General features: G+C 36.7%; 1 long non-coding RNA gene across 1 annotated transcript in view; it reads right to left on the reverse strand.

Annotated features, from left to right (window-relative positions):
• Window positions 1-26,965, reverse strand: part of LOC145716197 (uncharacterized) — a 63,980-nt gene that overhangs the window by 29,815 nt on the left and 7,200 nt on the right. The window contains exon 2 of the long non-coding RNA XR_014138700.1: window positions 25,456-25,629. This is a non-coding gene — a long non-coding RNA (uncharacterized LOC145716197). The remainder of the gene's footprint in view (window positions 1-25,455; window positions 25,630-26,965) is intronic.

Consider the following 26,965-nt stretch of genomic DNA (forward strand, 5'->3'; position numbering starts at 1 on the left):
TATCTTGTTATGTCTATTAAACTGACAAATTGGTACAATTCCACATTATTTTTAATTTCTTTTCCTAGAATCTACTTATCTATTTTGAAATATTTATTGATTGACTGATGGATTGATTGATTGATTTTAAGATTTTATTTATTTATTTGACAGAGAGAGACAGCGAGAGAGGGAACACAAGCAGGGGGAGTGGGAGAGGGAAAAGCAGGTCTCCTGCCAAGCAGGGAGCCCAATGTGGGGCTCGATCCCAGGACTCTGGAATCATGACCTGAGCCGAAGGCAGACACTTAACCGACTGAGCCATCCAGGCGCCGCTCTATTTTAAAATATTTAGAAAATTATTCTTTTTTATGGATTGACAATTCTCGTACATATTCATTTGCTAAAAACAAAATGTCAGATTTGAAACTTTTGTATTGTGGTGCAACCCCTTTTCCACATTCATGAGAAAAACAGATAATACATATTAACTAAAAGACCAACTTCCCAAACTTTCATTTGGTATAAAAAACTTGGTTAATAAGCAAAGCATCCTTCCTCTTTTTCCCAAAATTGCTTAAATTTAAAGGTATATCTTAGATAGAGCTAAAAAAATCATATAAGTTACTTTCTTTTGAGTAGAAGAATGTACTGGGGACTGTATTGATATTTGAAGTCTGGATTTACAGCATAAGGCAAATTGACTATTAAGATTGGCAGAAATGACTCTCTTAAATTCTTGCTCCTCCTCCAAGAGGTAACAAAACCTAATCCTAGAAATACAACATATTTGTTTTAGTTGAAAGTGTGGCTTAGAGTTTCCTGGCCTTTTATAAATTTCCTCACCCAGTTTGCCCAAACTCAAATGTGTGAACAGGAAGGATTGTGAGCACTGCAAATTAGTGCACATGTGACCAGATTCTCATTAAATGCTTGTTGACTGAGTTGCTAGCTAGAGTAAGAACTGGCACTGAAAATGTGGCCTGGGAAAGGACCTGGGGGAGGGTGGCTAAGGAGGAACACAGGGAGCTATTGGAAAGTATGCTGCTTAGAGCAGAAGGAAATCTCAGACTGATTCTGGATTTTGTGGTCTAAGTGGGAGGAAGATCAGGAGAGAGTTGTGAGACATGATAGTCCCCCCTTATCCACAGTTTTGCTTTCCATGATTTCAGTTACTCGAGGTCAACTACAGTCTGGAAGCAGATGATCCTCCTTCTGATTTATTGTCAGAATGTCAGTAGTAGCCTAATGCTATGTCATGATGCTTACGTCATTCACCTCATTTCATGTCATCATGCAGGCATTTTATTTCTCATATCATCACAAAAAAAAGGGTGAGGGGTGCCTGGGTGGCTCAGTCATTAAGTGTCTGCCTTTGGCTCAGGTCATGATCCCAGGGTCCTGGGATCGAGCCCCGCATCGGGCTCCCTGCTCCGCGGGAAGCCTGCTTCTCCCTCTCCCACTCCCCCTGCCTGTGTTCCCTCTCTCGCTGTCTCTCTCCCTGTGAAATAAATAAATCAAATCTTAAAAAAAAAAATTGTGAATATAGTATAATAAGATTCTGGGAGAGAGAGAGAAACTACATTTACATAACTTTTATTACAGTTAGTGTTTAATTATTCTATTTTATTATTGGTTATTGTTGTTAATCTCTTACTGTGCCTAATTTATAAACTAAATTTTATCATGGATATGTATGTATAGGAAAGAACATAGATATACAGCGCAGTCCTATCCACTGTTTTAGGTATTCACTGGGAGTCTTGGAATGTGTTCCCCACAGATAAGGGGGGGGACTACTATATATTTTTTTTTTTATAAGAGGAATTTCTTTTTGCAAAACTGGACCACAATCGGCACTAAAAGAGAATAACTGGACCTGAATATCAAGAGAACTGGATTTTTTTTTTTTTTTTTTTTTTTTACAGAGAGAGACAGTGAGAGAGGGAACACAAGCAGGCAGAGTAGGAGAGGGAGAAGCAGGCTCCCGCTGAGCAGAGAGCCCGATGCGGGGCTAGATCCCAGGACTCTGAGATCATGACCTGAGCCGAAGGCAGACGCTTAACGACTGAGCCACCCAGGCGCCCCTAGAGAACTGGATTTTAACAACTCTGAAACTTGTGATGTGACCTGGAGTAAAATTCCTCACCAGTGTTGTGTCTGGCTCTTACTTTGTACAATTCTCCATGTAGGTCAGTTTCTCTGGAAGAACATCCCCAAATCCCTCAGGACCATGTTGATGCCAGGCCCTTTGAGGATAAGTAGCTGACACTGCAATTTTCTGGGCATCAAATTCTCCATAATTAAAATAAAAAGGGTGAAACTGATGTGTTCTAAAGTAGTTCACAAACTGTTTGTTGGGACATTGAATAACTATTAATTAATCCTAATATCCTATTTCATCAACTTACCAGAGAATGTGTTCTTCCCATCATTTACTTCATAAATATTCATGAAGCAACTATTATGCACCAGACATTTCATTGGGCAGTGGAAAATATCCATGGGCCAAAAACAAAGAGCTTCTCTCATTTGTTACAAATATCAAACTCTTACATTAACGTGTTTTGGTAGGACTCTGAGAAGAGAACTTTAGCAAATGTGTGTGTGACAGCCATGCTTTCCTGCTTCAGGCAGCCAGACTCCAGACACTGTCCCTATCCTGAAGAGCGACTTTATTGCTTTTGGGCCAGGTAACCAAGAACAATAAAGTTTGTAATAATTTAGAAGTATGGACCTGTTAAAACAATTTATACACTTTTCCCTAAAGAAAATTCTGGACTAGAATGAACTGAGATCCTTTATTCTTCTTACCTGTAATTCTTCAGTATGTTGCTGTGGATTTTTGCTAGTTAATTTACAAGGGGTAAATGTGTTTCTTCACCGAACTTGTAAAAATCCTTTATAGGACTAATTTCAAAGTAACTGTTGCGTCCCAGCTGGGACTTAGCTCTATTTTAAAAGGAAATGAGAGTTTCCTTGTTTAGTAGTGAAACAAAGATACCCAGGTACTGGCACTCTGGCAAATACTTCTGAACTAGCATAAAATGATAAAATAATAGTGTACAAATGTGGAATATTTGAGGAAATATGTATGTGACAACAAATATATATGTTGTCTGATTCCTTTCTCCTTTCCTTCAAGATCTTCAAGCATAGTTTTAGTAATCATTTGGGTTTAGGAGGGATTTTACCATAGCCACAGGTTTCTGGATTTGCCTTGCCTGTTGGCTTTGCTCTGCTATTCTCATTTAGCATGACCCAGGAGGGATTTCAAGGTTCTGCTCATTACTTGTTTGGCTCATCACAGAACTTCATAGGGATAGCAAAATTCCTGAGCCAGGAAGCCCAGCCTACTGAAGAGCTCAACTCTAGGAGGGGTGTGGTGTTCAATAGTGTTAAGTCTTTATAGTCCACAAGTGAAATGGTCAACACCGTGTGGCAAAGAACCATGTGGTTATATACTGATGCCTTTTCCATAGCGCGATCATGTCGAACTCTTCCCTAGTCTCTAGAAAGATGGTATTAAGAGGGGATAGAGAGACTGTATATGTGTTCATGTGCTGAGTGTTTGGAGATGTATTTGGGGAGCATTTAGTAAAGTGTTAGGAAAGTGATTGAAGAGAAGAAAAGAAATCTGGATAATATGTGTCTTAAAACATCTTACGCAAAATAAATTCTAATTATCAGACTTTACATTTTCATTAAAGGCAGTAGAATGGAGAAGACACTTCTCCAAAAAAGACATACAAATAGCTGATGGACACATGAAAAAATGTTTAACATCACTAACCATCAGGGAAATACAGATCAAAACCACAATGAGATATCACCTTACATCAGTTAGAATGGCAAATATTAACAAGACAAGAAACAACAAATGTTGGTGAGGATGTGGAGAAAGGGGAACCCTCTTATACTGTTGGTGGGAATGTAAGCTGGTACAACCATTCTGGAAAACAGTATGGAGGTTCCTCAAGATGTTAAATATAGAGCTACCCTACAAGCCAGCATTTGCACTACTAGGTATTTACCCCAAAGATACCGATGTAATGAAAAGAAGGGACACATGAATCCCAGTGTTCATAGCAGCAATGTCCATAATAGCCAAATTGTGGAAGGAGCTGAGATGTTCTTTAACAGATGAATGGATAAAGAAGATGTGGTTCATATATACAATTTAATATTACTCAGACATCAGAAAGGATGAATACCTACCATTTGCATTGACATGGATCGAATTGGAGGGTGTTATGCTAAGTGAAACAAATCAAGCAGAGAAAGATAATTATCATATGGTTTCACTCATATGTGGAATATAAGGAATAGTATGGAGGACCACAGGGGAAGGGAGGAAAAACTGAATGGGAAGAAATCAGAGAGGGAGACAAACCATGAGAGACTCTGGACTCCAGGAAACAAACTGAGGGGTACAGAAGGGAGGGGGTGGGGGATGGGGTAACCAGGTGATGGGTATTAAGGAGGGCATGTGTTGTGATGAGCACTAGGTGTTATACGCATCTAATGAATTGTTGAACACTACATCAAAAACTAATGATGTATTATATGTTGGCTATTTGGAAAAAAAAAAACAAGGCTCTTGGGAAAAAAAAGGCAATAGAATGAAGATATCTTTTATTTTATTTTATTTTATTATGTTAATCACCATACATTACATCATTAGTTTTTTTTATATTATGCTTTACTTCTTTTTTATTATTTTTATTTTTTTACATTTTTTATTATGTTAATCACCATACATTACATCATTAGTTTTTGATGTAGTGTTCCATGATTCATTGTTTGCTTATAACACCCAGTGCTCCATTCAATACATGCCCGCTTTAATATCCATCACCAGGCTAACCCATCCCCCGACCTCCCTCCCCTCTAGAACCCTCAGTTTGTTTCTCAGAGTCCATAGTCTCTCATGGTTCATCTCCCCCTCCAATTTTCCCCCCTTCATTTTTCCCTTCCTACTATCTTCTTCTTCTTCTTCTTTTTTTTTTTTTAACATATAATGTATTATTTGTTTCAGAGGTACAGTTCTGTGATTCATCAGTCTTACACAATTCACAGCACTCACCATAGCACATACCCTCCCCAGTGTCTATCACTCAGCCATCCCATCCCTCCCACCCCCCACCACCCCAGCAACCCTCAGAATGAACATATCTTAAGTGATTTAAATCCTAAGAGTAAAGACAATTATAATCCTTGTGGACTAACATCAAATATTGAAAAGAATGAAATGAATGACTTTTCACCAGAGCTATGTAAAGATTTTCTTTATAATAGTCTGGGATCTTAGGCCATAGCACTTGATTTATCAGAATTATGACAATTGGTCAAAATATTTTCTTAAAAGAGCCAAACCACAAAATCTTGGGTGAGTGTAAATGTAAAAGTAGATAGCATATCATGCAATAGTAATAATAGTAATGATGATAACTATCATTTATAGAACTTACCCAATATGTTGTATATTATGTAAAGTTTTTTCTTCAATCATTGATCTATTGTATTCATAAAACATTTATTCAATCATTGACTCAGCAACCATTATACAAGCCTCCTCTGTATAAGCCATGGTGGGCACTGGAACTACAGAATGAACAAAACAAAATGGCTTTATGGAAACTGTAGTTCTGGAATTAAATGTCACATCCCATTTACCTCTCCTAACAAATGTATGAAGCAGATAATCATCAATACCCACATTTGTAAACATGGAATCAGAGGCTTTTAGAAGGTAAGTAGTTCTCCCAGGATACCAGCTGGTAGGCTGACCACTAGGAGTTTGAATTCAGTTTGTCAAATCACAAATCTGTTCTTAATGATCTCAGGGCTTTTTAAACCTTGGTATATGATTAAGGAGTATGATTCAGATTTCAGTATGAAAATAGGACTGCCTTATTATTAGTTAGCATGAAGAAAAGTGGAGATCTGAAGTGTTTTGGGTAAGTATTAAAAATCAAAAACTAACAGTAACATTCATCTCTGCCAATACAGAGTCTAGTTAGAAAAAACAAAAGCTTTGCAACTAATGGCAAGAGAAGATGTGACTTATTGATAAACAACTAAAGGATTTTCCAATAGAAAAATGTATTTTTTCAAATAAAATTTAAAATCAATTTTAAGTCAATTTTTATTATAAAACTTTCTGAATAAAATTGAAAAATATCAGCCATCTTTTGATTGTTCAGTCTATTCAAATGACTGGTCTTTTAAATTAGAAACATATGGGTGCCTGAATTTTTAAAATATTTATTTGGATTGTTGTGACATTGGTCTAACTTTCTGGTGATAGCTTTTAAGTTAGGAAATATATTTTAAGTTTTCTCTAATATTAAAAATCATTACCATATAACTCATGAAACTGTGAAAATGTATTATAGCAGAAAAGGGAGAAATTAGCCACATTTCACGGAAAGAGGAATGACTTGGAAAATAATATATACAAACACTGCATTTTTAGTAAAATTAAGTCCATGTGCAACACTGTTTTCCAAAATATAGAAACTAAACCATCTTTTCTGAATATAAATTAAATGCAGAAGAGGAAAATAGTTCCCATTCTACCCCATTTCTCTTTATGGTTTATATAAAACTAATTTTGAAGTCTTTTTATTTTATTGTAATTGCTTATTGACATTAAATAGAAGCACATTTTAATGCTTCAGGTATTGTTGATAGTTTTAAAATAACCCTTATATAGTACATATTAATGTAATAGATTTTTGGAAACCATAACTTTTATGACCTGACATTAAACTTGTATTCAAAGTATGTACCTTCTCTTAAATAAAATAGAATCATGAAATGTAAGGGTTGAATTTAGGAGGGGGTAAGTTATATTGTGGTACAACCCTGAAATCTGAGAAACAAGCTTTTCACTCATGTTATTTATTCAACATAGGCCATCACGGTACACAGTCTTATTTTAACCCCTGCTTCTAGTCATTACAAGGAAGGGAGGGAGAAGAAAGAAGTGGGCGGTGCAGTGTCTCACATTGGCAAGGAGCATGTGTTATTTCCACAGAAGTCACTTAACCATGCTATACTTCAGCCTAACACAGGCCTGATAAGTGAAGGATGAGAATATTGATGAACAGCCCTAATGACTCTAATGACTACCATAGAAAGAATCCTTGAGATCATCTAGGTTATACCCATTTTACAGATGTGGAAACTTATTTCTAACAAAAGGAAGAAATGTGCTCAAAATCATAACCTAATTAATTAAAAACAGTGGTTATAACCAAAGGTTTCTTGTGTATTCATTCTAAAGATATGTATCAAATAGTTTCTATGTGCAGCTCTGAGCAAGAATCTTGGAATTAAAAGAGAATAAGGATGAGTTATTGAAACAATTTTCACAGAAGAAGTAACTTCAGAATAACATCTTGGAGGAAAAGTGAAGATTCAGAAGATAAACAGGAGAGAAAAAGACCCTTTAGGTGGGCAGAAGAGAAGCATGAAATAGTATTGTGTTTTCATTGAACCACAGATAGGTGGGTATGGACAGATTGTAAGGTACAAATGAGGATCTGATCCCCTAAAAAATAAGAAGAAACCTGATATGAGAGAAATACGGAGTTTGAATGTATTCAGTAGGAGGGAGGAGGGTCTTCTGACTTCCAATCAAATATTATTTCAAAACTTCATTTTGCTACTGAGTATATCATATAAATTCATGACCCCCATTCTTCCCAAGGGAGAAATCTGTCTTAGGGGCTGTGTTCTGGGGTCTGCATCTGCTTGAGATGAGGGAGGTGGGGCTAAATCACCATCTTCCACGATTAGATTTTCTCATGTTTCACAGCCTGGAAGAGTTAATAAGTGATTCAGGTCAACAGGATAAATCCAAATTCCCAGTCTCCAAGTAGGATTGAACAACACAGGAATAGACATCCTTAGACTATTCTACAGGATTTGCAGGCTCTACTGCATTCCAGAGTCAGAGGGAATCCATGCATGCACTTAATGTGTGCTTAGGAGGTTTCTCTCTCCCAAGGGCAGCCAGTGCTTGATGCCAAAAGGAGGGTGGGGTTTATTTTCCTCAACTGGGACTGAACCCAGCTAGATGAAAGCATTTAGTAGCACACTAAAAGGATACCCTCTTCATTTTACCTTGTATTCCACCCAACCTCCATGTCCAGAAAGATTATCATTGATTGTCTTTACAAACAAGGGAAATTAGTACACAGAAAAATGTTAAAGTCAGAGAAGCAGGAAAACTGGTTCAAAGGATAGCATGAGTGAAAAAGTCCTGCTCATGTCTTTGTTTTCTTTCAGACCTGTAACTTTTCCTTTATGGTAGGCAATTTTATGCATTTGATGATAAACTACCAATAGGCATGGTTGAAAACTTAAAAAAAAAAAACAAAAAAACCCCTTTCTGTAGCTGCTGAAACACCCTGGACTACAACAAACTTTAACTCGGACCACATGTAGAGTATGTTGCTTAGAAACCCAAAGCAGAGAGTTTGCCCAGCAACCGTTGATTCCACCAGCTGTCCCTGTGAAGAACTGACATTGGTGACTACAGCTTAAAGAAATATGGAAATGCAAGTCATCTGTAAAGGATAAGAACAAGAATATAAATAGGCCTAAACATTTTAGCTTTCATTAGATTTTTAAGAAACTATATAAAATCTAACACCCTGACTTTTGCTGTGTGGATCTCAGATCAAAATTCATGCTGGTTATGAGGGTTGTATCCCATGAGCTATGGCTCCCTGCTTCTCTGGTCAGAAACTGTTCACCCATGATGTTAACTTTTAGGAGTCAAGTTGGTGCTATGCTTCAGTACTATGGGTCTAAAACAATCTGACAATCCTATATGTGTTAAACTTCCCTGTTATTTCCCATTAGGAGTAACTATCACAGATGTGGTAATTCCAGATTATGGATTGTGTAGAGTGATATCATCTCTCAGCCAGATTATTTCTCTAGTCATCTGTCTGTTTCATTATCGTCTGCACAATCCTCATATCGTAGGTCACACTAACAGCAGAGAAGAATTTCTGAAAAGTAGATCTGATCTTGTCACTCTGCTGCTTGAAAATCTTTGCTGGTTCACCACTAAAAACAATAAAATCTACACTCTTTAGTATAGCATACAAAAATGCCACTATTATTTCCTAATAATCTATTCTGTTTTTTCCTGTCCTCTGAACGTGCAATGCCCTTTAAAACCTCCATGGGTTTGTCCCGGTTGTTCCATAGCCCTGGAATATTCATTTTCCTCCTCTCAATCTGATGGATATCTATTCACACTTAAAAACACAGCAAAAAAAACATTCTTTTGGGGAAGCCTTCCCAATTTCACCCAGACAAAGATAGTTACTGTTATGACAAACCCAAAGCCCTGGATCTGGCCCAAATGAAGAACTTAAAAACACTTGTTGAATTATGAATTAGAGTTCTTGTCCATTACACATTTGGCTTTCTGATATAACTAATCTTCTGGTCATAATTTCAACTTCATTACACCTGAGTTACAGTCCTAAAGCAGTGGTATTCAGAGAAACTTAATATGGCATCACTATATAAAATCATATCGGTTCATTAACTCTCATTTAAATTTTGGAGCTATGAACCTCCTAAAATTATATCCTGCCCACCAATTGATGAAAACATTTAAGAACAACACTTACAGTAAGGAATGTAACAACATGGAGATATTGTTGTAATCACCATAAGCAGCTACTTGTGGATCTATAATCAGTTTTGCAGACCACAAAGATTTCCAAAGTTTATTTTGTGGCAAAATATCTGCTACTCCAAGCACTGACAAATTTTTAAGATTCAGACATATGAAACTCTACCTAATGAGAATGCAGATGTGAACTTTCACAAGTCTCCTTGGTATGGAGATACATGAGTATCTACCATGTCTACACACACACACACACACACACACACACACACTACTAGGAAGGGAAAATTAGGTTTTTGTGTCCTAAGAGAATGAGGCATTATAGATAATGAGGTCTGAAGACAGAGAGACAGAGAGAGAGAGAGAGAGAGAGAGAGAGACTGTTTTGGTCTGAATAAGTAATTATATCCCAGATCTGATGGAATTTCTATTGAGGTATGAATGAATGGACAATATTTCCATCAGGTTTAAAAAAAATAAGGCAGGGATAGTAGACTGGCATTCAACATAGAAGAAAGAGAATTAATATATTTCTCACTGGAGAGTACTGAAATTCTACCATACTTTGCAAAAACCAATGATAATGTTTTGAACAAAATGAGAAATATTTCCTCCAAATCTCTCTTCTAAATCATGAGAGAATTTTATTCTGGAAGAATATACTTTTGATAATTTATGCAAATGAATACACGTATTTTACTTTTTAGAGGCTGTGCTCAAGTACAAGTCCAGTCTAGTGGTTAAAGAGTACTGATGTGGGGAATGCGTAGAAGTGTGCAAAGTCAACAATATGTCCTGCTCTGTATTTTTCACTGATATTATCAAATTTAATAGTTTTCCTGTGGTGCATTTCGAAATCCAAAAAAAAAAAAAAAAGTACCTACATTAGAGGCAGCTTATTAATAGGAAAATTGAGAGGAGAGATTAGAGTGTAGTCTAACAGACAAGTAAAAACTGGGACTTTTTTTTTCTTGTTTACAAAGGTATGTTCTTCACATTTGGCTGCCATGAAATGACAATAATAATAAGTGGTTAACATTTTGACTGCTTACTCTTTATCTGTGATCTTCATGCATTATCCACTTAATACTTATAACAACCCTACGAAGGTGGTCCTACTATTATTGTGATTTTTCAAGTGAATAAATTGAGGGAGAGAATGATTACATACTTCGTTCTAGTCACACAGCTAATAAGTGGATCTGGGAATTAAACTCAAGTCTGTCTGACTCAAGAGCCTCTACTGTTGTCTTTGTATTATTGTCACCACATCACAGGAAGGGGCAATTTATCCCTGGGTGTGCTGAGTGACAGGATATCATGGGAGCAGTGTGAAGAGGGTGAGAAAGAATGAGGCAGCTAAGTTAAATAAACCGGGGTGAGAACATGGATGGGCTCAGTGTAAGACACAACCATTTTAAATCTGTGCCTAAGACCCACCACTTAGCGAAAGTTATCTAGGGATGAAGGAGCAGAGGCTTACTTGGTATGAAACCCCAGGAGTCTCATTTTCCTTGAAAAAAGATTGTAAAAGGATGATTGAATGCACAACACCTTGAGGGCCAGCATTCTTGATATAGCATATACCTTAAAACTTCTTCCTTACCATCTTTGAAGCGGATATTTAAACTGCACAAGAATCACTTAATCCATCAATTTGCTCAGGCTGCCTTTTGGATTGAACTCAGGAACTATTTTAAGTCACCTAACAATTCAATTTAAGGAGAGGGAAATGGAAACTAATACTTACAAAAGAGATACAAAAGTGATAGCGTTCAAAAAAACCCTGGACCCATTCACATAGTATTTACATGATTATACTGGAAAGTACCGGGTGGCCTGTTAATATTGAAAGTTACCACCAAAATAAAATGGTGAATATGGTGCATATCTTTATAAATCCTCAGAGAAAACTTGGAGATGCTTTTGTTACCAGGAGAGATATACATTACATTGACCTGAGGACATGAAAACTGTATCTAGGTTTTTCTCTATGTCATAGAAAGTTCTTTAACGGTTAACTCACGGGCAATAATAGACCCAATGTAATAAGTTACAGACACAGTGATACTGTAGCACATTCATATAGTGACTAAAAGACCTGAAATTCCTTCGGGAGTGTCAGAAATTCATATGCTGTTTCACAAATCCAATGCTATGTCTTATGTTGGGATCTTTGGATTACCATCGTTCCCAAAGACTCAGAGCACTCAATGGCAAAGTCTCCCTATTGTCTCTGAAGTTTGCTTGGTGTGTGTTCAATGGCTTAGATAATGTAAGATGAGGTGGTATATTACAATGGTTATGAGTGTTGGCTTTGAGATCTTAAATACCTTGAAACATATATAATACGTGCCACTTAATAGTTGTGAAACTGAGCAAGTTCTTTATTCTATGCCTTAGTTTCTCCATGTGTTCAAAGTAGATGTTCATAGGACCTACTCATTTGGTTGTAAAAATGAAATGAAATCATCAATAGGTAGCACTTGATGCTCTGTGTGATTAATGATCAGCACTCAGTGGAGACTAACCAATATCATTTCAAGGAGTATTATTATTAGAGTTGCCAGACTAAGCAAATATAAGTAAGGGATTCCCCACTAAACTTGAGTTTCAGATAAACTACAGGTAAATTTTAATATAATTCTGTCCTATGCAATATTGGGAACATACATACACTAAAAAAATTATTCATGGTTGAAATTTTATCTGGCAACCTTAATCATAGTGCTGATGATAGTAGGCATTCATTCAGTGGTTTTATTTAAACAGTTTTGTTTGAATATGTAAATGAAACCATGGACTAAAATTTTTGGAAGTGGCTGCATATTGATGTCAATTTTGTTCCATCGACTAACCTTCAGTCTAATAGTATTCATTTTTGAGAATAGGTAGAAATTATTCATTTATTCAGCTAATAGCATAGAACTTACTAGGTTCCTGTGTTTGTTGGTACAGTGACAAGACATGAAAACAAGAAAAAAATGCCAATACATTGTGATATAGATCTAAATTACAAGTCAATATAAGACTCCAAATCAGTAGGGTATAGATACTGACTGAGTGAAGGCTCCACATACCATGTGCTGCCAGTCTTTGAGCAACATCCAGCAAATAATGTCCCAGGTATTGTTCCATGGATGATATGGGTCTACAATGCTGAAGCCCAAACAGGTAGATGATGTAATAATCACACAAATAAATGTGAAATTATAACTGTTGTAAGTACCTTGAGGAGGGGTAGGTAAATGGTACTATAATTAAAGCATATATTAAGAAGTTTGGACCTCCTTGGAGAAGTCAGGGAAAGCTTCTCTGAAGAAATAACAACACAGTTGAGATCTGAAGGATAAGAAGGAGTTAACTAGAAGAGAGAGATAAAAGAACACCATTCTAGGCAGAGAGAATAGCAAGCACAAAGATCCCACAGTGGGAGGGAGCAGGATGTTCAATGGAACAAAAAGAGAATCAGTGCAGCCAGAAGGCTAGAGAGGGAAGGGAAGAGGCTAAAAATGTAGGGAGGGGCCAACCCACCTAGTTCTCAAGATTTCAGTATTTATCCTAACTGCCTATGAAATAATTTAAGTAGGATGGAGAGAAAGGATAGACAATGTGTTTTAAAACATTCTGGTTGTTTTGTGGAGCACAGCTTGGAGGACCTAATTGTAACTCTGAGTGGAATCAACAGAAAGTTTTCCCTACAGTAATGGAATTAAAGATGTCTTGGAGAATGTTAAATGATGAGAAAGAACAGGGCACAAAGGGGATAAAAATATCTGCTGCAAATCCTGAACCAGGGGGTATGCGTGTGTGATTGGAAGAGAGGTTCATTCAATGGAGTATCAGAAGATGTTTGTAATGGTGGAAGTGACAGAGGAAGGAATTCAAGAACCAACAAAAAGTACCTTGTAAACAAAGATGAGATGGCCAGATTAACCCTATAATTAATGAGTCGTTACTGAAGGTTTTTAGTAGAAACAGAATATTAAGAGAGTATTGGGTTTTCTTTCAAGATTTGTATAATACCATGAATATATCATCTAGGCTAAGAGATTATAGATTCGAAGCCATGAGACTAGTTAAACATCAATATAGCACATTAGTATGAAGATGTAAAGGTGTGATTTAAAGACTTAGTTTTGGAGGGAATGGCAGCAGGAAGACAACCCAGTGAAAATAATAATGAAGAAGTAAAGAGTGAGGTTGGAAATGAACGGCAGTCCTGTGTTAGGCTCAAGGGAGTGAAGAAGAAGTTCAAGGAAGTGGATTTCAAATACTGCAATTTCTTAACTAAGAAAGGTAGAAAGAAGCCATTTCCAAGGTTTACCAGTCAGTTTTTCTTAGGTTATGCTGAGGTAATAAACTCAAAGCCTCTGTTGTGTGCAACAGCAAATGTTCATCTCACAGGTTACAGGTAGGTGGTGGGTTGACTGTGGCTCTCTGCTGCAAATGTCTTCTCTCTCGGTCTGGGCTCAGGAGCAGCCCTATTGAGGACATGCAGTTTATGTGGTAGAGGGAAAAGTATGAAGAAGAATCATGCATTGATCCTTAAAGCTTTTACTGAGAAGCTGCACAAGTCCTTTTGTTCAGATTTTATTGGAGAACTTTGATACTGAAAGGAGAAAAATATAATCTTATAGGGAAGGGCAGTAAATAAATATTTATTCACAATGATCATCAAGAATAGAAACAATCAAAATGTGTATCAACTAGTGAATGGAAAAACATATTGTGGTACATCCATGCAATAAAATAATGCCCAGGAATAAAAAAAAAATATCAGCAAACTACTTACCAGTGATACATGCAACAACATGGATGAATATCAAAGATATTATACTAAGTGAAAGAAACCAGATTTAATGGTTACAGACCACATTATTTCATTTCTATGACATTCTGAAAAAGACAAAGCTTAGAAAGCAGAGCGGTGGTTGGCAGAGACTGGTGGGGGGAGGGAATATTAACTACAAGTAGAAACAAGGGAATTTTTTTTTTTTAAGATTTTATTTATTTAGGGCGCCTGGGTGGCTCAGTTGGTTAAGCAACTGCCTTCGGCTCAGGTCATGATCCTGGAGTCCCGAGATCGAGTCCCGCATCGGGCTCCCTGCTCAGCGAGGAGCCTGCTTCTCCCTCTGACCCTCCCCCCTCTCATGTGCCCTCTCTCTCTCTCTCTCATTCTCTCTCTCAAATAAATAAATAAAAAAAAAAAGATTTTATTTATTTATTTGACAGAGAGAGACACAGCGAGAGAGGGAACACAAGCAGGCGGAGTGGGAAAGGGAGAAGTAGGCTTCCCGCTGAGTGGGGAGACCGATTCAGGGCTCGATCCCAGGAGCCTGGGATCATGACCTGAGCCAAAGGCAGACACTCAACAACTGAGCCACCCAGGCACCCCAGAAACAAGGGAATTTTGGAAGGACAACAGGAATATTCTATATTTTAACTGTGATGGTGGTTACACAACTATATATGTTTGTCAAATATATCCCTAAAAAGAAAAATTTTATTTTGCATAAATTATGCCTTAATATACATGAGTTAAAAGGGAACCATATTTACTTCATAAATTATAACTTCATACTTAAATTGCTTAATACACACTTAAAGACTAATTCATACCTAAAAAATATGTAACCAAATTAATAGAGACTGAGCAACTTAACTATGCATTTATATATAGTCTTTGGGGGAGGGCACTAATTCATAAATTTAGATACAGCTTCTGATAATTACAACTAAATATTAAATTTTACAAATAACAAATTTAATTTTAATTTTTATTTTGAGGAAATAACCTTCAATATATAATGCCTATCTTGGAGTTTATGGCTTATATGTTTTACAAGAGAAGTAGGCCTCAATAAAGAATTATGAAATGCTTTTGAGTCATTCCCATTCCCTAAGAAATACTGCATAATCTAAATAAGGAATGTACATTTTTATGGGCATAATATTTTAATTTGTTAGTTGCACAAAACTGTGTTCTGGCAGTTTATAAATCATGTAAACATGTGCAAATTCAACTGAAATGCATTATTCAAGAATGAATAATTGTCCAGAAAGATGAGTGGAGAAAAAAGAATGAAATATAATCTCTCTCTCCTCTCTCTCTTTCTCTCTCTCTGCTTCTCACTTCAAGATAGCATAGTCAATACAGAAAAAGAAGGAAGGGATTACTTTGTTATTTCCACTAATGATCCAGTAAATAGTAAAAAAATAAGCTATAATAGCATGGGGCTAAATAATTTAAATTTTTGTTTCTGTCCAGAGTAGTCTTGCATGATTAAAGTAATTCAGTTGAAGAACTGGTGAATTAAGATAAATAGCCAGATTAAGTTTTGACTAAATATTTTAAAACAAAACCAAATCACATTGTTTGCCTATGGGTATTTTCTGGGAGGGTGATGGGAGGTTAGATTTATCAAGGATCGTTATGTGTTAGACACTTGTACTGTGAGGTATTAGACATTCTCATGCGGTCTGATCTACTAAGGATCTTTTTACATAAAGAGCTTATTGCAAGTCATATTTCTTAATCTTTCCTTGTGAACCTCAAGATAGCAGAGTATCATTACTCTACCATCATTGAGAGCAATGATGCACACATCACTCCAGTCTTCCCAGGTAACTTTATTTGATTGCTCCATGAGGTTGACATCATCAGTTCTACTCTCTTGATTACTAAAGACAGTAGACAGTCAGAGGGGATGCATTTTATACTCTGGCTTCTCTATCTTGTGTCTATAATCTTGTGTAAGATTTTGGTGGGAAGAATCTTGTTCTGTTTGAAAACTGAATCTAAACTGGATTTGCTATTGATGCAGCATCATGACACTTCCTGTCTATTAAACATTCCTGAGGCAGCTTTAATAAGAAATATTGCCAGCCACTTCTTACCTAATAGTGTGTACATTAGAAAGGCACTATATTATATTTCTCACTTCCTAAATCACAAATGCTTTGAGGACCAAAGGAGTTGATAAGAAAGACATATAGAGTCATCAAGTATATACTTTTATCCAAATATTCATCTATCCTCTCAAAAAAATCAATAGCAAAAAAAAAAAGATCAACTTTCACAAAAAGTGAGTAATGAGATATATTTAAGGGCCTCCAGTCCTGTTTGGTATGTTCCATTCTGCCCGCAAATACAGACTCACATTTCTTCTCAGTAATAAATGATTTATAATCCATCAGCATACAGATATCCTGGGAATATGTGGGCAGTCAACCTCATGGAACAATCAAATAAGGTTACCTGGGAAGACTGGAGTGATGTGTGCATCATTGCTCTCAATCACTCCAAGCTTAAGTTGACAACAGGCAAGGGAGGTATTTCCATCATGTAATGATGACAGATGGCTGAAGGTGGGTTCCTTGTCTAGCATAGCTCCTGAGTATTAGACTAGCCTTCCTTTAGGTCTTTGTCCCTACATCCTTGCTCCAGGAATTTCTGAAAGCAGATCCACTTAGAAGACCATGCTTAGAGGCATTTGACCTTTGGTTTCTGCACTCCTCTAATGAGTCTTCCCAACTTCCCAGTATCCCCAAGAATTTTCACCCACACTCTTTCACTCTCTCATAAATAAATACACACATTGTTTTTCTGCTCCTTTTTTCTCTCATAATAGGACTATCAGACTCTTGGAGAAGAGCATGATCATCTGTTAGAACAGAACCAAAATCCATTAGCATTAAAAACAATTATTTAGCTTGCCTTAAGGACAGACAGAACTTTGCCTTAAGAAACCTAAAGTTCATGCCTGGCCTAATTCTTATAACCCGGAAAGGGAGATGCTTCATTTTAACCCCTGGAAGCAGGACCCCCAAAGGAGAGATTGAATGACTCCTGTCAATGTAATGCAATGTTCTGAATTTTCATATCAAAAACACAAGTTGAAGCTTTATATATTGTTACAAATTAAAGAAAGACTTAATTCACATTCCTTTTAAATTGTTTCATTCTGCTGTTTTCCTTTATTCCTCTTCTTTTCCCATCCTGTTGCATATTTATATTAAGTATATTCATGAAGCAGTTTAGAAAAAAAGTATTAAAATCCCAGGTCAAAAGGAAAAAATAAAGAAAAGCATTTACTGATTTCCTCTTTACTCCAAAAAGACGAAAGACTGTAGAATTTTTCAACAGCCACTATAAAATGTCCAAATGCTCACCCTGGTATGGAGGCAGCAAGCTAGAGCTGAAAGAATACTAGATTAGAAATATTGTACTATTTTTATGACTTGGTCAAGTTTCTCAGTTTCTTTGTTCTCAGGTCCTTCATCTGAAGATGAAAATGAAATAACTATACTGACGTTACAGTTATAACAATCTGTGAACCTACCCCATTCCCAGCTTTTTCTTCCCCTTAAGCATTTTAACAGTCTGACGATATGTAAAAATCACTCCTATTTATTGACTTCAGACAACAAAAATGTTGTGCTAATGAGAGTTACACCTGTTCCCTTTACCCAGCCAACTACTCACATGCTTACACTTGGACAGAATTCTCTAATGTCAGGTAATCCCATACTAGGTACTTCACAGTAATGATGAAATAAGCAGTAACATACACACGCACACACACAGAAATTTACTTGCCTGCATTTTATGCATAGGATACAGTGTTCGCCATTGGCCTCCTGCCACCTTCTTCTACCCTATCAAGGCTGCCTTCTTCTTATTTGTTCTTAGAAAGGTGTGGATGATTATAGATTTGCAGAATATTAGTATTTTAGTGGTATGTGTATTTTAAAAGAGAACAAAGATGGAACTTTAACCTTGAAATGTCAACTATCAGCTATGGATGAAGGAGATTTCAGAAGCATCACTCTTTGCTACCTCTGAAGTCATTGAATGACAATTCTGTTGGCAGAAATGTCAATGTGTTAAATGTGACCCTTGCACAAAACGAGAGCAGAACAGGGTCCAAAGGCAGCATGCAGAAGTCCAGGGGAAATATGTGTTGAAAGAATATATATATATTTCTACAAAATACGGAGGAAAAATCGATCTGTCAAAATGTTCATTATGGGGTTATTTGCTAAAAAACAAAAGAAGAGAAAAAAGAAACCAAGAAACTATAACAACCTCCCCAAAATAGTTTGTCATTAGCTGTTCAGGGAAGATAATTCAGTCCTTAAAGATTATGGTTATAAAAACCAAAGAGGAACATTTAAACATTTGTTTATATGTTTAAAAAGTAGTTTTCAAAATTTGATGTATACCATCTAAAAAAGCCCTTTCTAGAATGTGCAGAAGGAATAGTTGTCTATTCCATTTTGTATACCCCAAATCCTTGGCATCTTAAACTGTATCTGGCACATAGTAGGTGCTCGATAAATATTGTGGGAATTCATTGATGAATACTTAAAGCAAATATTGGAAGAAAATATACAAATTAATGTGACAATGATTCTACGTTGTAATACTGAATTACAGGTACATTTTTTCCTAATTTTCTGAACATTTCCCTCCCCTTTTCCACCATGCTGTCCACATATATATCCTGTTGATATGCAGGAATACATAGTTTTATTCTCTTTCTACCCCAGGACATGTCAATTTATGCTTACAGATGGACAGAAGAGAGAACTCTATAAAGAAGAAGATTAGAAATAAACAGATTGCGTTTTTTGAAAAACAAAAATCAAGACACAATGTGGTATGTACTTTGTGTAGCTACAGTCCTGTCTATATCCAGGGATAGCAACATAGCACAAAAATGACTTTTCTGCGTTTCAGTCATGAGCTAGTTTTTCCATTGTACATTTATTCCACAGCTAATAAAGCCGAGCAATTCTACTTGTTTTTAATGTTCTGCCAATGAACATATTGCTAAGAACAATAAGTATGAAATAAATTCTCATATTTTTTTCAGAGAGAATTCGTCTTTTACCATGAAGTTTCGCCAAGTCAGGCAAATGAAACCTAGACAATAAAGCTTCAATTAGACATGCTGCAGTACGGACTTACACACAGAGTCTCTGAGCAGATTGCAGTTACAGAAATCAGTAGATACTATAACAATACGCATTAGCCTCTGATTTTAGTCTGGTTTCAGTAGTATGTGAGGTCTGGGACAGAACTGCACCGGGTTCAAACTCAAAATTGCAACCTGGTACATAATTTGATGCATATATTTGCAGACGCTTTTCTGTCCCAGACTTATTTATCCATCCATTCATTCAATCCACTACTTCAAGATATGCTTATTTAAGTTCCATCACTTACTAGTTGAGTTGCTTATTAGCTGAGTTAACTATTATTTTTAGAATATCTTAAATGAGTTGCTAAATATTTTTGGCATCAGCTTTCTCATATGTAAAGTACAGATAATATTTGTAACCATCATATGGTAGTTGCTGGGATTAAGTTAACACATGCAGTGTTTGAAAAGTCCTGGCATGTGATAAGACCTCAGTAAGTGATAGCTCCTTTTACTGAGTCTCATGCACTGTGCTAGAAATTGAAAGTATGGTGATGAAAAATTAGGATTAGTTCTGGTTCATGGCAGCTTATAATCCAGTGGGTTTCATTACAAGACAATTCTATATGGACCTCTAATGTATCTTGAGAGCAAAAGCACTGACAGCCTTTTGTTCTGATTCTATTTTCAAAGATGTTTATGTACAGAACCACCTTGGGACAGAGATATATCCCCATCCAAAGCAGAGGGAGACATTATTGTCCATTATAAAAGAATTAATGCCTCTCTCTAGGACAAAGTGTGGGCAGGCTTGCTTGCAGCCAATTCCGAAAGACTGACATTTTCTAAATTTGGGGTTCCTTTTCTGTAATGTAACCCATTACATGCGCATATGTCATCTGAACCTCATCATTCCTCCTTGTAGGAATTGAGACTCAGGCAAATGCTGATATTTTGGCTGCAGCTATTGCTGTGAATAATAAACTGTCCTTTGTTTCTGATCCAGGAGTCTCTTGTCTTCTGCTAGCATCCAAGCTAACTTGTTAACTTGCAAGTTGGATAAAATCTCAAATTCTTCACAATTCCTGACAATCATTAGGTGAATTATCAGAAATGAAAAGCATATCTGTCTAAACACAAAAATGCACATATACATATACAAACATATTCTTCTCATGTATATAGAAAAAATAAGGATAGCTAGATATTATAGCAACAGGAACATTATACCGTAGGATGTGGTGGTAGCAATATTCTACTCATTTATTAAATTGACACTAAAAACATTAGAATGGGAAGCAAACATGAGAATCACCTAATCAAATCTGCTGGCCAATACTGAGAGGTCATGCTGATCTTGCCTACCACTTTTTCTCCAGGGCACGGTAGACTAAATGGGGCAGTGTATGCACTCACCAAATATAAAGCTTAATAAATGTATAAATAATTTATGAATACATTTGTTAATATATGTATACTCTTTACTGCTTAACAATTTCCAAAATAGGGTAGTACTTTTGCATGGGAAATTCTGTCCTTTGCTGAATTCCTTTCTTTGGAAGTTCTTCCTTACTGTATTAATCAAGCTAGGAGAGAGTATTCTGTGATAACATAAAAACTACAAGATATTAGTGAATGACATTACTTAATAAAAAGTGTATTTCTTTTTCACATTATCATTCAATATGGGTCAGGAAGCTTGCCTTCCTGGTGGCTTTCTCTTCTAAGTGATATCTCAGGAATTGGGGTTTTTCTATACTGTTACTCTATGCAGGAGTAAAATGAAAATGGCAGAATTGCCTCTGGTGTACTTAATTTGAACTAAAATTTGATTCTTTCAAAATTAATTCATTGATTCTAAGTCTTCCCTTAGACCAAAACACAACAAATGTTTACTCTTTTCCACATGATATGATAGACATTCAAATATTTATTTCCCCTTAATCTTTATTTTTCCTAGGCTAAATGGTCATAATTCCTATAATCAGGCCACAGTGAAATCATTCTCAATACCTTACCGTGCTGATTATTTTCCTATGTCATCCCTTACATTGTCAATAACATTTAAAGAGAACCGCTAAGAACTGAACACAGTACCTTCGATTTGTCAGACAAACATAGATGAAGTGAGCCTAATTTCCCGTGATCTAAATTCTAGAGAATCCAACACCTCTGGCCTTACGTATTATCTCATGAGAATTACAGGACACCAGGAAGGACAATATTTTTCAGTATTAACTGATGATAGCCATACCTCATTCCATGTTAGCCTGTCACCTCTCCTCCAATTAGGCCAGTAGACTTCACACAGGCATTGCCTCAAGGGAGAGTGGCAACTATGCAAACTAGAGAAAAAATTCCTGGCTTTTAAGCTTTAAAAAAAAAAAAAAAAAAAGCCACACAAGAATACCTGAAGATCAAGTTTTTCCTGCCTTTGAAGAGATAATAGTTCTCTGGGCTGGAAGAAATAGGGAGGGGTTACAGAGGAAGCTAGAGAGTTGGACACTGGGGGAGGCAGAGGAGAGCAGTTTTCTGCACCCTGTCTTCTTCCTTTCACCCTCACCTTTCCAGTTGGTCCTGAAAAGGGAGGAGGAACAATAAAAGTCAGTCCTAAATGAAATTTGAAAGGATACAATACCTGTGTCTCTGCCCTTTGTCTGACATGCTGAGGGGCAGCAGCCTCCCAAGAATGTCACCATTGCATGGGAAATGGGTAGAGGCAGCTTTGTGGGGAGTCAAGACCAAGAACTGAAGAAACCATGGCCTCCCCTCCACAGCAGAACCGCCCCCCCGCCCCATAACCTCACACCATTTCGGGAGAAGGGGAAAGTCTGAAATGTCCACCTTAACCTGAAATCATGAGTGTACCCAGAAAAAGTTTAGAAAACCTGTCAGTGACTGAGTTTACTGTATTTGACTGAGATTACCTTTTCTGCCTTTAGGAAGACTGAATGCTCTAACAGGGAATAAGTTGTGGTTTAGAAAAATACTATCAACTCTTTAGCATTTCCAAGGACACAACCTAAAAATATTCTGACAACTGCAGATGGTTTGCTTACGAATGGGAAAGGTCCTGGATTTGGATTTAGAAGATCTAAGTGTAAATTACCACCTCTATGTATTTGGCCCCTTTAGAGCTTCCCTCTTAGCAACAGTGTCATCATGAAAAAACATATTCTGATTTTCTTATAACAGAATGAGGATATTAAGTGAGCTAAATGCCTGCAAAATGGTTTTGTGATATTTAAATTGTCAAAAATATATCACCATTAGTCTATTTCTACCAGCTGGTTGTGGGTCTTAAAATTATGCTAGGTTAAATGTAAGTGGTTTGATATAACATGTTGTTATTGAGCATAGAGAGGCACTCTTGTTCAGTGTTTCTCAAATTTTAATGTGCATAGGAATCACCTGGCAGATCTTATCAAAATGTAGATTCAGATTCAGCCCCAGGTTTGGGCTGGGGCCTGAGATTTTCTACTTCTAACAAATTTGCAGACAATAATTCCGCTGGACTATAGACCACACTTTGAGAAACAGTGCTGTAGTTAACGACCAGTTTTTGAACATTTCCCGAGCTTGAAGCAACAATTAATATTCAATATTGCACCTCACACTGCCTCAGAATAGCTCCCAGATTTCTTTCTCTCTCCCATCTGTTCATATCAAGTTCCTCATCTTCTCAGCATATCTGAAATTGGTGATGTCATGACCTGATTATCAAATGCTCTGAAATTTCTTTTAGGGTTTTTTTTTTTTTTTTTTTTTAGTATTTGTTATTATCCATAAAGAACATGGTGTGCTTCCAGGGAAAGTCTAAACAAATAGTTCAGTCCTTGAGAATTTATGAGATTTAATCCCACAAAGTTGGCAGCAGACATACCATTATTTCAGTTATTCACTTTTTAAAAAAGATTTTATTTATTTATTTGACAGAGTGAGACACAGCGAGAGAGGGAACACAGCAGGGGGAGTGGGAGAGGGAGAAGCAGGCTTCCCGTGGAGCAGGGATCCCGATGTGGGGCTCGATCCCAGGACCCTGGGATCATGACCCGAGCCGAAGGCAGACGCTCAACGACTGAGCCACCCAGGCGCCCCTCAGTTATTCACTTTTAAGAAATGAACAGAATTTATATTTGGATATTATAAGTAAGAAAATGAAACAAGTATTAAGGCAATAAAGATACTGTTTTATTTTGTTTGCTTTTACTGTCTCTATCTTTTTGAGATTCCAGGAAGGTGGTGTATATGGGGGACAGGTTGTTGTCACCATGCTTCTGTCCCTCTGGTGAACACCACTGCTGTCTAGAGTACACAACATCATTGTAGACATTAGAAATGATATTATTTGTTCAACTGCTAAGAAAAAGTTGTAGACAAGAGACTGTGGCTTCCTAGGATAGAATAGGTAAAATCATCCAGAATTGCCAAAATTCCACTTTTTTCAACATCCCTTTTGAGATACAGTATGCACACTGGTTAAGAGCTGGACTGTGGAACCAGATTACCTGGGTGAATAATGGTGAGCAAATCACTGAACCACCTGATGCCTTGATTTCCTAATCTGTATAATAGAGATAATTATTGTGTTTACCTCATGAAGCTTTTATGAGAATTAAATGAGTCAATATATATAAAGTGCCAGGCACATGGCAGGCACTATGTAAAGGTTAACTATTGTTACCATTATTATTATCACTACGATTACTTTTACTACTTTATTTCCTTATCCTGATCAAATTTCTGTTATGGTTGGATAACTTTAGGGAATCTATCTCTACCTATACTACCAGGGTGGACTTGATTTTGTAATCTTTTTGGACACTAACCTATGTAGGATGAGTGGCTATAGTTTATTGTCACTGGAGATGATATGAATCTCCTGAAATCTCAATGGATTTTGTGTTTTTCAGTTGCACTACTGTTATACTCTATTAAAGAAACTGCTCACATTAAAATCCTTAGAAAATGAAAAAAAACGTGTTTTCAAAAGTATTGAAAATACTCATCACATCCAACATTTTGTCATTATTCTATAGGCAATACAAAAAGAGACAGCGTTTAAAGACATTATTGTCAAAGAAGGGACTGAAAATTAGGCTACACAATAATGAAAGGTATATTTTCTAGGTAGAGTTCACATAATATATTCTTAGCGTCCGTGTTCTTCCTATTTGGCATTGAAAGAGACCAAAACAAGAACATTATAGATGAACAATTCCACAACATTCGTAGATCACAGAGTGAGTCGTTCAATTGAAATTAACTACAGCAGGCTTACACTGTACTTACTTCTGGTGCTGTGTGAGTCACCAAAGAAATATCTAACTCTGCCATTTCCCCCATGGAATTTATTGCTTTATCTTTTCATAAGGGAGGCAATTACGGTAACTGAAATGATCAGGGCAAAATAAAGAGTAACAATAATAATAATTACATACAATCAAGCCATAAAATATAAGGTGCAGACAGTACAAATTATAATGGTATAAAAGCAGTCAATTTTAAAATGTTAAGATATGCTTCCTAGAAGAGGTGCTACTTACAATGGGCCTTGGAAGTAAGTGGGATTTTGAATGTACTCCAGGCATCTAAAGCCACCGGGATAATAATGTTAAGATAAGCTCTCCAACGATCTCTTTACATGATAAGAATGAAATAGGCTGTTGGGATGCAAATAAATCACTTTCAGGATTTGAAGTACCATGCATACCTCATTTTTGCACAGTGCATGAAAATTTGGCAAAACCAAACAAACAACAAAAAGTGGAGTAATTTTGTTTGTTTGTTTGTTTCATAAAAGTTATGGGCCTTCAAAGTGGTCCAAGAAGGTTTCCTTAAATGCAAAACCTCTTTGGTGTTTATTAAACATAAATTACTTACAACACCTGTGATTTATTCTCAATGTGCCAGGTTGACACGTCTTGTACAAAGGGACAGCACAGCCCTCGGTGCCATTGTGTGCCTGGTGATCGTGCGGAGTTGTGTGGCGTAACTTTTCCCCTCTGCTTTCTCTCTTCGGAATGACAGCAACATGGGCCTTTGGCTTCATTAATCCTACAATATTTAAATCAAATTATAAAACAATGTATTAAAAATGAGAAATAAATTCAAACCACATTGTTCTGGCTGTTGTGATTTATTAGTCCAACTGGTCTTTGTCTGTGGCTAGGTAGCCCAACAGGTTAGGAGAGAGTGTTAATGATGCCAAGATCAAGGGTTTAATCCTCCATGGCTTACTTAGCTTTGTTCCTTCCATGGATAGAACCGTACCCACACCCAGGCCACACTTCATGTGATTGTATTCCACTTGTCAGAGGCTGACAGAGACCAGGTAGTTAAATTAGCCCAGATCAACCACGACTACCAGGAAAACCAGCGAAGAAACAGACAAGGAACTCAAGGTACACAATGAACTGTCTGTCATTACCTTCCATGAGGACAAATGATTCTATTTCATGATGCAATACGTACGCTTTGCTGATTTTTTTAATACAGGCTAAGAAGTATCTTGATATCTCTTCATCTCTTCTCACTGTTTCCCAACTTCGATTCCTCTATTATTCAATCTCTATAAAATACACTAGATCAGGCGTACTCTGAAATCCTACAATTCCAGGCAAAATTAATTAAAACGAAACAAAACAAACCTCTGCAAAGAGAGCATGTTGACTGTCTCAGGAATACGTCCTAAGTGGTATATAGAGGTAGTAAGAGAGGGTCATGGCAAACCTCCCATGTCAGAACTTAGGAAGCAGGTGATGCCGTTTGCTATGTGTCCCTGCCGGATCAACCGGAGATATTTAAAATCTCACTTCTTGTAAGCAAAGCAAACTATAAGGATTAGAGATAGCCTCATTATTAATTGCAAATAAGTGAAAATTTATCCTCAGAATCTCTAAGTGAGGTCTTCAACCTATAACTAGCACTGTGTGCTCTAACCTAAAGACATTATAAGATGAGTAACTACATTAGAGAAGGGGCCACTTTACTAGATGTTGAAAGCCATCAGGAAAAAAAAAAAGGTGCCACCTTGACTCAGATACAAATAATACCTCAGATACAAATAATACCTGTAAGAAGCACTAAGAAATTCTTACATAGATGTTTTTAAAATACTCAACAAAGAGAACATGCTATTATGAGCTCACCCATCAAATCTTACCAGGCTGAAAGCAAATGAAATAATGCAAAACATAAGAGGCATGTGCCATGCATAACTCTCACGTGTCTTCTACCCTAGATTGTCCTTGAATTCACAGGACTGGATGGTTGGCTTGTGGTGTTTAGATCAGAACTCTTAAAAAGACCCCCACATTTTGTGGGATATTGAAGAAATTTTCAATAATAATCTGGGCTGCATATGGTTTCATTTGCATTATTTATTGACTTT

This window comes from Leptonychotes weddellii, chromosome 1 (genome assembly GCF_054177405.1).
Source record: "Leptonychotes weddellii isolate Sample4059 chromosome 1, ASM5417740v2, whole genome shotgun sequence".
NCBI classification, from domain to species: Eukaryota; Metazoa; Chordata; class Mammalia; order Carnivora; family Phocidae; genus Leptonychotes; species Leptonychotes weddellii.